At 30.8% G+C, this 10,166-nt stretch overlaps 1 long non-coding RNA gene across 1 annotated transcript; it reads left to right on the top strand.

The window, feature by feature from the left end:
• Positions 1–8,366: 8,366 nt before the first annotated feature.
• LOC148761714 (uncharacterized) lies at positions 8,367–10,166 on the top strand. The gene is made up of 3 exons (XR_016027360.1): positions 8,367–8,488; positions 9,138–9,221; positions 10,057–10,166. It is a non-coding gene; the product is annotated as an uncharacterized LOC148761714 (long non-coding RNA).

Genomic DNA, 10,166 nt, shown 5'->3' with positions numbered 1-10,166 from the left:
TAAATATTTTATTATTATTTTAATAATTAAATTAAAAATTTACAATTTTTACCAACTTTACAAGCAATTTTTTTGTTAAAAACTAACAAATATATGAAAAGTATGGTTACTCTAATTATTAATATGATGACATTAATATATTTAAATTAAAAAATTATTGGATTGTTAATTGTGTTTAAATAATTTGAATATTATAACATATTATAAACGAATATAATTACTATTATATATATATATATATATATATATATATATATACTTTTAATATAAATCTATTTACTTACTGTTTTGTGTTAACATTACAAAAATTATGACTTATAAATTTATTAATTATAATATATATACCATTATTTATAAAATCTTATAATATATATACTTCAAGAAAGCTTTTGAGATTCGAATAGTTTTGGAACCTAAATGTTTTTTTTTTAATTTCATGAAATTAAGAACAAATCCTTATAATTAATTAAATTAATTCATGAAACTATTATTATTAATTAACTTGTAATGTCTTTTAATATATATAGTTTATATATTGTGTTAATTTATAAGGAATATAATTACTATTTTATATATTAAAATATTTTTTATGTATGTGTGTGTGTGTGTGTGTATGTACTTTAAATATAAATATATTTACTTTTTATTTTGTATTAACATTGCAAAAATTATAACTCATAAAATTATTAATTATAGTATATATACCTTTATTTATATAAACTTATAACATATAAATCTAAAGGGAAGTTATGAGATTAGAAAAGTTAATTGGGTAATTGGGTACCCATGAAGAAGATTTTAATAATTTTTTTATTTAATTGGGTATTTAAACGGGTTAGGGTAATTATAAGTAGTGGGAATGTATTAGGGTTAGGGTTAGGGTTAGGGTAGTAATTTTTAAATTATTTGGGTAGTTAATAGGGTTAGGGTATTTGATTTTTAATAAGGTTAGGATTCGGGTACCTCAAAATTAACAGGTACCCTACACGTTGACATCCCTACTTGGGATGTGCACCTTGTATAGAATATCTTGTGACGAAGCCAACTTTCATCTTTAGTCATCATAACAGTGTTGAGATTACGACAAACAATAAGAGCTTCTCCATGGTCAGCAGAAACTTATTTTATCTCTTCATTGTTGAATATTTCTAGCTCATCATCTACTTATTCCATGCTAAGTTCTTCTATAGCTTTTTCTTCTACTAAAGAAATAATTCTTTGATTTGGACAATTAGAAGCAATATGCCCAAATCGTTGCATTTGAAGCATTTCTTGTTGACATTAAAAACGCGAGTTAATGTAGTTTCTTTATCATTACTGCTTGCAGTTTTGGAAGAGTTTACCTTTGCAGGCAGAATAGTTGCTAAACTTTGACTTCCATGGTTTGAGTTAGATTCTTGTTGTCTAGATGAACTTACTGAGCTTTTCTATGATCGTTGTTTTTCAACCTTTAATGCTAATTTGGTGACATCATTTAAGTTCCAATATGGTTGTAGTTGAACAACATCTACAATTTCAGCATTGAGACCTCCAAGATAACGAGCTACAATTTGTTCTTTAGGTTCATGGACATCACACCTCATGTGAAGTTGTTTGAACTCCATTATATATTCTTCCATCGACATTATTTTTTGCCTTAATTTATGAAATTTGATAAAAATTTCTTGTCGATAATGCTCAAGAAGGAACTTACCTTGAGTTCTCGACGCATTTTATCCCATGTTCTAATGTTATTGCGACCTTTTCTTTCTTGTTGCCTGTTGAGATTTTTACACCAAATAAAGGCATACTTCTTTAATTTAATTGCAACAAGCTTCACACGTTTTTCATCAAGAATATTTTTAAGCTCAAAAACTCTTTCCACTACGTAGAGCCAGTCAAGGAAGTCATCAGGGTCAAGTTTTCCTCCAAACTCAAGAATGTCAACTTTGATTCTCAAATCTCTAGAAGTAGCAATTCTCAATCGCTGTATAGGTATTTCTTCATTAAAGGATAAATTTTGATGGAAAGGGTTGGTTTGATCCTCTTCATCACTAGAGCTGCTATAGTTGATTTGAGTAGCATTACATCTTGTGAGTTGCTCTTGTAATTCTTGAATTTGGCGTCGTAGTTCTTGAATCTCAATCTCGTGATCATCTCTTTGACGATTTTGACATCTTGGCGGTATTTTATTATATGGTGATGACAATGTGGTGATGTAGAAAAATCATGATGACATAACTATAAAATAATAAAAGAAATAGAATTACCTGAACAAGGAGTGTCGAAACTCGACAGCGAACTTTAACTAAATAGTGAACAATGATGTTCCCGCTTTGATACCAAACTAACGCCAAGGCATTGTGAAGAAACCTAGGCATTGTGAAAGACACCAATCATGGCGAGGTTGGAAACCCCACTAAGGTGAATCACCAATCTTGACAAAGTTGAAAACCCCACTAAGGTGAAAAAAAATAGTCAAAATCCCACTTTGGTTGGCTAGGCCAAAGATGCTAAAAACCTATTACTCTTTTGAAAGAGCCTAGAGAAAAATAAGCACTCCTGCTTAAAAATATTCTTTATTAATTCTCATCTTCAAAATCTCATAACTAAGCCTAAGGGTCCCATTTATAATATTATAGGCCCGCTTCCTAATTAAACTTTACTTCATTAAATATGAGGTTGCTCAATTCCGTAACCCTCTAAAGAACAAAAGTTTGTTCATCAATATGTATGGGGTTGCTCAATTCAAATAAGAGCTAAAGGTTGAATTGAGAATAAAAGATAATTTGAGAAAAGTAATAAGAAGCAACAAATTAGATGTAGTAGAAGATAACAACAGAATGCGGTACCTCTTGTTGTAGCAAAATCTATGAACAAAAGCACTAAGCCCTAGAAAGTAGCTCTTCTCAAATGACAGATAGAAACCCAACACACGTTCAAGAAGCCGTTGGATTTTTTTTTCTACTTGCTGAATCTGCACTCCCATTTCTCTCCATTTATCACGATATATATAGTTAGAGACATCTAATTTCACCTATAGTTGGTCATAATTTAATTGTATTTAGTATCCGACTTATACTAGCTCAAAGGAAAGAAACACACGCATGGTCACTTACAATAAAATATACAACTTGTTGATTATATAATTTAGTGTGTACCGAATTCGGATTGATTATGAATTTAGTGATGCTCTTTTTTTTTCTCCTTATATTGTTTTTCCAGGTAACTATACACTTTGTTGGCCTATTCACTGCTCGATTAGTGATTTGCTGAGCCACATGTATTGCTGACATCCTAAAGGAATGCTTGTACTCGGGCAAACTCACAAATTTTTCTGAATAGTGTTATAATTAAATCTACTTTAATTTGGAGTCTTTGATCCCACCCCTAACAAAATTGCAAAAGAATTAGTGGGTTCATTAGCATCATTAACTATATAAAATTCTAGCATAAAAAGTACAATTATAAGGATTTTTGACACTTCATTAATGTCTTCTGACATCACTTCACTTTATGTTGGTCCACCCCTACTTGTAATCAATTTAAAACTTATAGTCAACTCTTTAAGCCTCAAAGGCAGACCTAAAAATTTTTCTAAGTGGTGTCATACTAAAATAATAATAACAATTAAAAAAATATAAATATATTAAAATTCATAAATTAAAAGGTTTAATATTAAATTAAAAAAATGTAAATTGAGTACATTCATTTAATACAACTAAAAATATTTAAAATAACCATAATTGTCCACAACAATTTTACATATTTTGAAAACAGTACATGATAACATAAGTAAAAACACTATCAAATATATCTTTTTTAATATATGTCATCAAACAATCATTAATCCACTTGTCACTCATTCAATATAGGGTTTGAATTTTTTGATAAGGAAAGTGAAAAATGCAACCAAGGACCAAGAAGAGAAAACGTCACTGCGAGTCTCAAGAATAGGATAAGGAGGGAGACTAGTTTCAGTTTTGACTTTTTTAATAAAATATTAAATTATAGAAAAAAAAATTTTTGTCTTTCCATGTAATATTTAAATATTAATATATAAATTACTTTTTAATAAATTTACTTTAACTTGGAATCTTTGACCTCATTTCTTACAAAATTGTAAAAAAATTAATAGATTCATTAATATTATTAATTATATAAAATTTAATGAAACTCAATAAAAATTATATAAAAAGTAGAAGGTTTTGCTAAATGAATGGAGTCATGAGACACCACTCTCCTAAAGGTGGGTCCACCCATGCCACCTACTTCTTTTTCTTCTCTTTTTTTTTTTTTAAGGATAGAACTTTTATTGATAAAAGCTCGTAAAGCTAGGTAAAAAGATCATAGCTTGAGTTTATGGAATTTACAATTAAAATAAAATAACCTTTGTTAATTAAGCGAACTAGATTTAGGGATGTCTAGTCCCCTTTACCACCAAAATTCATATGAATGGTAAGGAAAATTGAATCTCATGATAGCCATATTCCAACGATATTCAGAATCACCAAACCACGTTTGAGCCCTCCATGAGGTCTTCTAAAGTAATCTACTGCACTATTTCTTTGCATATTTGGTTCGCAGAATAGAATGAAATGAAATAGAATAGTTATTTTGGGAATAAAATAGGATAGGAATATAATATAATAATTATTATGTAGTTTGGTTCATAAAATAAAATTGAATAGGAATTGCTATTATTACTTATCTCAATATTTGGTTGATAAAAATAACTTTGCAATAACTAAAAAATAAATAATAAAACTGATAAAATTACCCTTTGTTATATTAAGATTTATTTTCATAAAAACGAAAAATACCTTTTGCATAATTTAGTAAAATTTATAACAAAAGACAAAATTACCTTTTACTATAATTTAAGTAAATTTTTTATTTTTTAACCTTTTGATTTTTATTTCATTAAAACTTTAAAATTTTAATAATTTAATCATTTATTATGAAAATATTAATACAATTTTTTTATATTTTCTCTATTTGTATTTTTCATTTTTTTAATTTATATTTTATTAAAATTTTAAAATATTAATAATTTAATAATTTAAACATTAACATTTTTAAAATATTAATATTTTGTTTATAATTTATACATTATTATGATTAAAATATTAAAAATTTATAAATTTAAAATATTAATTTTTTATAATTTATAATTAAAAATTTAAACTTTTTTATTTTAAATTGTTTTCCTTTTTTGTTTTTCTTCTCTATTGGCTAACCACCGGAGATGTGGCTTGTGTAATGGAATGTCGATGTGGCACACCATGTGGCTGAATCTAGCCACTAAGGTGCTAGATCCTATGCCTCTCGCAATGAGATCAGGCTAAGGAATGCCTCCAACACTGGATTTGGCCGTTTCACACCTAATTCGATCATGGACACTAGAGCCGATGGCTCTTTGATCGGATTTGGCCAGAAAGCACTAGATTGATGCTTTCATTGACCATATCCAGTCATGGAACTACGGTCGTCATCACTTCCAATGGTGGGTGGATGTGAAAGAGAGAAAAAGAGAGGCAAGATGTCATAACTCGTTATTGGGGGTCCATGACCGATGTAAGGACCAACGTGGGTATAGCCCACTAGGCCTAAGCAAGCTTCTCAATCAACATGTGTGGGCTAGGCATCCACCACATCCAATCATACAATCATTCGGTGTAAATAGAATCATACATGTATCGATGTCATCACACAGTTATGGAACTTCTCAACATAAGGTGTGGAAATGCTTTCTTTCACTAATAACATGTCAAGCCCAGCCCTATAATATACTTGCCTTGTCATTCATGTATTTGACAACATGCTTGCATAGTTGAATACCTCGAAAAAATCGTCAAAAGTCGGTAGTGTACCTAGTGGTACAACTAAGTTGATTTAAACCTCGAACTAGTTCAAATAAAGATTTTAAGATGCAATTGAGAGTTATTGAATCTTAGAATGACTTAATATGGTGATTCGGAGTTCAGGGATTGATTTGGAGTTAAATTGGAACTTTCATAACGTAGGGGTAAAATGGTCATTTTTCCACCTGAGGGCAAATTTGGGATAGTGGATGAAATTTTGATCAAGTTTGACTATTTGGAACATAATTTGAGCTTGAGAAGTGAAAAAATTTAATTTTGATAATTTTTTGAACATAAGGGTAAAAAAGTCATTTCACGTGTCCATAAGGACGTAATTAGAATTTTTGAAATTTTACACCACCTTGACACTTGTCAAACCCATGAAATTCATTTTATACTTTGTATAATTGAGGAATTTTATGTGGTGGAGAAGAAATGCTTAATTATTAAGTTTTATGTATGGACCAATCACATGGTGACAAGTGTCAAGCTTTAATATTATTATATTTTCCTTTATAAACACAACTAAAACTCTCCCATCTCATTTCTCTTGGCCGGCCAAGGCAAGAACAAAAGGGAAAAAGCATAGAACAAACCCTCAAGAAGAAAATCAAGAGAAAATTCGTTGGATTTCAAGGAATTAAGCAAGTAAAGGTAAAATTTCTTAATTCTAGCTTGTGATCTACCTTTCCTATACATTCTTTTTCAATTACCAGGGTTAAAATTCAAGATCTCATGAAGGATTCATGGCTGACCGAATTTAGGGAGAGAAGATTTGATGATTTATTTGGTTAGATTTCAAGGTATTTTAGTGTTTTTAGTTGTTTGGTGATGTTTAGCATGAAAAACAAGCAAGAAATTCCATGCCCTTCACCCACACTCCTTGGCTGAAATTTTCAAGAGATAAATTGGATAATGGACTTTGATGAATTTCATGCTATTTAGGTGTTTTTGGTTGTTTTATGATGTAAGGTGTAAAAATCAAGCATGAAAATTACATATTCTACACTAAACCTTCAATGGCCGAATTTTACAAGGAAGATATTGATGATGGATTTTTATGATATTACATATTATTTAACTTGTAATTGATGACTTGGAGTGTTGGAAGTGGAATCAAGTTAATTGGAGTTGAATTGGATGTATTGGCCAATTAACCGGTGTATAGATTGAATTAGGCCAATACTATTTTATTTCGATACATAATTGAAGCTACGTAGAACACCATATTTAGATAATAATCCGACAATTTCGCATCCCATTTCATGCATTCATACAGAGCCTAAATTAGTTTTATAACGGTTTAGTACAAATATAGTAAATTGCTTGTTGTGCATTATGTTTAGGTGATGAAACTTCCGATAAAGGTAAAGAGATTGCACCCGAAGACCGGGACTAGGAGTACTTCAACTCTCGATATTCTGAGTAACCTTATTATCGTCTTAATTATCTAAAGTAGTTTTTATTCGTTTTTGTGATTTTATAGAAAAATGAGTTTAAATGGTAAATCCTTATGTTTTATAAGTAAAATGTGATTAAATGAAATGAGTTTTATAAATCATTTTGAAATTGAATGATGATTTTAGAAATTGAGTAATTGGAGACTGTTTGATTGTGTTGTAAATTTATGGTTTAAATTGAATGGTTATGGTGATATTGGCATGAATGGTTGAATTGGAAATTGTGTTGAAATTGTATGAACTGTTGTTTTGCCTTAACAGGCTGGGTAGTAATATAATTGTCATGTCATGCTGTCGAAACTTTTATTGATTTGGTAGGATATTGATTAGTCACTACAGTGGCGGTTTTCCATGGACTAGCCTATTAGAGAAGGGCACGGTAAACCCAGTTATATTTTACCTCGGTATGAGAGGCGCGGAGTGTAAAGCCCGACCTTATAAAATACTATTCATGACTTACATGTGATGATAGCATGATTGCATGCTAGGAGAGTCCCGAAAAATTTACAAAACTCGGTATTGTACCTAGAGGTACAACAAAGTTTATTTAATCCTCGAACTAGATCAAATAGGAATTTTAAGGTGAGATTAAGAGTTTCACAGTTCATGGATGACTTAAAATGGTAATTTGGAGTTTGAGGATCAATTTGGAGTCAAATCGGAATTTTCACTAACTAGGGGTAAAATGGTCATATGCCACTTGGGGACAAAATGGGAATTTTAGAAAAGAATTTTTTAGCCCCATTTGACTTATTGGAGTATAATTTGACTTATTGAAGTATGATTTGAGGTTTAGAAGTGAAAAATTTTAATTTCGGTATAATTTGGAGTATAGGGGTAAAATGGTAATTTTGCCACCTCAGGGGCAAAATTGTAATTTTCCACCACCAGGATATTTTTTCCAGCACATGGTCTTCCTTTGTCTTCATCTTTGACCCTTGACTAAACATGTGGTGGAGATAAAATGTTTAAATTTTTAAAATTTTAAAAACGGGCCAATGACATGATGCCATGTGTCATGCCTTTATTAATTTATTATTTTCCTTTTTAAAAGGCAAAAAATCAGCCCATCTTCCACCCCATGGCCGGCCAAACCAGCAAGAAGAGAGAGAAAACAAAAACAAAACCCTAGAGAGAGAAAATCAAAGAAAAAGTGTGAATTTTCAAGGAAATTAAGTGAAAAATGTGAGATTTTTTCTATTAAGCTTGAGTTTTCTTATTCCCAAGCATTTCTCTTTATTTTCCATGATTAAATTACATGTTTTCATGATGAATTCAATTCTGGAAAAATGGGTTAGGAGAGAGAAAGTTGTTGGATTTATTTGATTTTAATTTATGTTAGTGTTTTAAGTTAGTTTAGCATATTTAGAAACAAAACAACAAGAAAAGAATTTATTTTCTCCCCCAACCATTAATGGCTGAATTTACCATGTAGTGAGTGAGGATGAGTTTGATTTTATTCTAGGAGAATTGGTTAAGGAATAATGAATTATGAGCCTAGAAAAATAATGGGAATTTTCGGAGCAAAAATATGAATTTTTACCCATTAGGGGTATTTTCGTAATTTACTGTTGGGACTGATAATTTGCACCACACTGAGGGACATTAAGTTAATTTGGGTGCAATTGAGGTATAGAAACTGAAAAGAATTAAATTGGAGTTTAAACGGACCCATTAGGAATTTAATCGGGTGATAAGACGAATTAGGCCAATACCGGGTTTAGATAGTTACCAGTGCATTTTTGCATTCCATATCATGCATTGGTAGTCTAAATTAGTTTAATTTTGATTTAGTACCAACTTGGTGAAACTCTCGATTTTGTACTGTGTCAAGGTGGTGAGTCCTCCGATAAAGGCAAGGAAATTGCATCCGAAGACCAGTAGACAGAGTGCTTCGAAAGTCTGCATTCTAGACATTGTGAGTAAACTTACTGTCATTTTAATTATCTAGGGTGGTTTTTAGATGCTTTCATGAATTCTATGGAAAAAGGAATTTAAAAAGATAAATTTTCATGTTTTATGAATAAATGAGTTTCAATGAAATTAAATTATAAATTGTTTTGAAATTAATAGTGATTTTGAAAAATATAGTACACGGAGACTGTTAATTATGGCAATTTGATTGTTTAAATTAACTGGCTTATGATAAATCGAGCATGATTGGCTAGTTGGCAATTGTATTGAAATGCGAATTGTTTGGTTACCTTGAAAAACTACGAATTACAAAATTGTCATATCATGTTATTGAGTTTTATTATATTGTGGATTATATATTAATTAATCACTGCAGTAGGGGGTTTCTGTGGACCAGCCTTTTAGAGGGGCACGGTAAACCCCATTATATTCTTACCTGGATTGGAGAGGCGCGTAGGGTATCTCTTGGGGTAAAGTTTAGGGTTCACTTCACGCTAAACCACCATGTGAGGGGGAACTCAGCCAACGCCAAGGAACGGCTATGTTTTCAAAACAAAAACATGATTTATGTGAAATGTGAATTTTAATAGCCTTGGCGGTCTCGGTAGGATGCCTCGGCCAAGGTGTCCCCGAGAATGGATTTATGGCACAAGCCTAGATTTTTATGAGATTCATAAGCCTTTTTACGTATTTTGAACGAGATGTGTTCTAATTGTATAACCCAGTTTATGATGATTTACTTTATTGTCTCCATGTACTCAACTCTAGATGTTTATGATGATGTCTGTTTACTCATTGGGATTTTATAATCTCACCACCCTCATTTCCACCCATTTCAGGTTCAGTATAGACTGTAGATAGCTGATCTCATCGAGGACTACAGTGGGATCTGCATTTTCCAAACCGTAGGTTCACAGTCCTCTTTACTTTTGTTTATTCGGGGGCACCC

Source organism: Theobroma cacao, chromosome 7 (assembly GCF_053813885.1).
Source record: "Theobroma cacao isolate CCN51 chromosome 7, ASM5381388v1, whole genome shotgun sequence".
NCBI lineage: Eukaryota > Viridiplantae > Streptophyta > Magnoliopsida > Malvales > Malvaceae > Theobroma > Theobroma cacao.
This window is presented reverse-complemented; position numbering and strand designations above follow the sequence as displayed.